Source organism: Mirounga leonina, unplaced genomic scaffold, assembly GCF_011800145.1.
Source record: "Mirounga leonina isolate KUSES-001 unplaced genomic scaffold, KU_Mleo_1.0 Mir_173, whole genome shotgun sequence".
Lineage (NCBI taxonomy): Eukaryota > Metazoa > Chordata > Mammalia > Carnivora > Phocidae > Mirounga > Mirounga leonina.
This window is the reverse complement of record NW_023270447.1, coordinates 7,395,146-7,398,081: the sequence shown is the minus strand read 5'-3', so window position 1 is coordinate 7,398,081 and position 2,936 is coordinate 7,395,146. Positions and strand designations below refer to the sequence as shown.

The 2,936-nt window shown below is 36.7% G+C and overlaps 1 pseudogene; it reads right to left on the bottom strand.

Moving 5' to 3' along the window:
- Positions 1 to 2,568: 2,568 nt before the first annotated feature.
- Positions 2,569 to 2,649, bottom strand: LOC118020526 (annotated as a pseudogene).
- Positions 2,650 to 2,936: the final 287 nt, after the last annotated feature.

Here is a 2,936-nt window from a genome sequence, read left to right as displayed (position 1 = left end):
CAACAAATTTTCTTTTGTATATTTGTGAGACTATCCGTTACTCTGATGACCAATGATTCTGATAAGTTTCCTACATATTTTCTCCATTTGTTGGCTATTTATTACTTATTTTGTAAAGTGCCTTCTCAAATATTTTACCTATTTTTAAATAGACATTTCTTGAGTCTTTGCTATTGATTCATAGGATTTTTGTTTTTTTTCTCAAGCAAATCTTTTGTTGGCCTAAGTATTGGGAATATATTCTCCAAATCTGTGGCCTAGGTTTAATAACATTCAGCTTATCAAATTTTTGTTTGATGGGTAGTTGCTGTTCTTTCCCCAGCCATGGGTATTGTTCTCACCTGTCTGAACTGATCAGTACTTAGCTAAATACTTGTGCGGGGGCTCTCTGTAGATCTTTGGAGTTCTCTTTCTCTGCAGCTATCTTCTCTGTTAGTCTGTCATGCTAGCTTTGATCTACTCTAGCTGCCTCGGTCTCTTCAGACACTCAACTCCATTTTTTTTTTTTTTAAGATTTTATTTATTTATTTGACAGAGAGAGAGAGCACAAGCAGGGGGAGTGGCAGACAGAGGGAGAGGGAAAAGCAGGCTCCCCGCTGAGCAGAGAGCCCCATGCGGCGCTCGATTCCAGGACCCTGGGATCATGACCTGAGCCAAAGGCAGATGCTGAACCAACTGAGCCACCCAGGTGCCCCCACTCAGCTCCATCTTAATTCAAGGAGTTGGCTGGGCTAGGAATAGATTCCTCTTCCATGTGCGGTGGCCTGGTAACTCAAGGCAATGAGCTGGGACAGTTACAGGCTTCATCTAGATTGCTTCTCTCAGGGATCACTGCTTTAATGCTTAATGTTGAAAATCAGTGTTTTATATATTTTTTCCCTGCTTTTGGTTGTTTTAGGTGGGAGAATAAATCCAGTCCCTGTTTTTCCAGCTTGGCCCAAAGCAGGAGCAGAAGAAACAGAAATCACTCACTCTCTCTGTGTCTCTCACTCTCTCTCTCTCAACTATTTCTTTCTCCCATGGTTTGTGTATGTGTGTGTTGATTTATCATATACATACACGTACAAATATGTAAATATATATATATAATATACATGCATATGTGTAAGTATATATATATATTTATACATATGCATCTTCATCACATGTTTCTTGCTTACACATCCTAAAGGTAAAGATGTAGACATTGAGGATATTTGTTCTTGTGCTATGAATGGGAGAATGGAGAAAAACTATCTTGAGTTGAGGTCCTCATATATTTACTCTTTCTAATACCTAGAATTATTTCGGCATCAATGCTGAGTGCTCAAAGGAACTCATCACAGGGATGGGGAAGGATTTCAGCCTACCCCCTTGTCCATGGTGGTTCAGATGTCTCCGAAAGACCTCTGGAACATTTCTTATTTGGTATTTTTGCATTTTTTCCAATTAATAAATCTGACACACAAACAGCAGGTAATTGCTTTTCATAGAGATATATTAGTTACATATTTTCTTGTATTATCCTATAGGTCTCTATTGATCTGTATTTCAAATTTGTCATCAAATTCTGGCATTCCTTTTAGTCATATTTCCTAGGATCCTTCTATATAAAAATTCTCTGCCACATAGATTTGGCCTTGGGCTACTGCTTCTCTTATTACTAAAATCATGCTTAATTTTTAACCCTTAGGACCTAAGCACAGCCTACTCCATGAAGCCTGCTTGGATTAATTTATATGTGATCCCCATAATACCTTGGAGATATTTGTTTTATAAATAAAAATGAATACATAAAAGTTTAATAGAACTAAGGACAAAGAAAAAATATTTCTTATCAGGCACTATATAGACTTGAAGTAGAAAGAGATATGTCTTTTTTTTTTTTTTAAGTTGCTTTGACAAGCCTATCTTCACATGGAACTGAATCATCAAAATTGATTTGTTCTAGAAAATGAGGATCAGGTTTACTGACACTTCATGATAGAAGTGTGAGGAAAAAAAAGAGGATATCCAGGGGAATAGTAACCTTCTTTCAAATTCTACATTTAAAGGAGAGTAGATGTGGCAAAGAAAAGTTTTAAACTTGGTCACATTGGGGTGTGTCATGATAAACTACACTTTGCATATTCTGATGACAAGTTCTCTCTTATTATTTGTATTCACAAATACAGGAAATGTGTAAGATATTTGTTGAGATTCTCCTAGACAACTATAGCTGTAGAGAGAAACTTTTTTGAGAGGAAGACAAAGGCTGATTTCTGGTTGAGCATACCTGGGTTCCAGTTTTCATTCGGGCAAGATATATCTGTACTGTAATAGACAAATATTGGTCATGTCTCTGTCTATTGGTGACAGAACCTATATCCATAATTGAAGGAAATGCCAAATTGAAGGAAATGTTTCTCTTTAAGACCCAATTAATGCTATAGTTCCCTCAGATAGCTAGCTGCTGGAGGGAAGGTCAAGCTGAAATTAAAAAAGGAGATTGAGAAGGTGATTTTCCTTGATTTAGGGAAATATCAGAGGCGGTGTGTGTGTGTGTGTGTGCTCGTGGTGGAGGTGATGTTACCCAAATCGTATAGGAAATTCCTTTGTTCTTTTTTCAATTAGCAATAATCGCGCCTCGGATAAACCTCATTGGCTATGATACTGCCACTGCGCAAAGCTCCTTTGTTCTTTTTTAAATTAATTGGCAACTACTGTTTCTGTTATCTTCAAAGCATTAGTAATTAAGAGATCTAAGCTTCAGATAGATAGATAGATAGATGATAGATAGATATAGATATAAGTAATATAGATATATATAGAGAGAAAGAGAGATAAACACACACCTCAGGAAGAAAAAGTTTGCAATAAACTCCATAAAATCAAGTACTTTTGAGTGACCTTCCCAGACAAAATGGACAATAATCACATTGTAGATAATAGCAAAAACTACAGGGGCTGGTATGTTC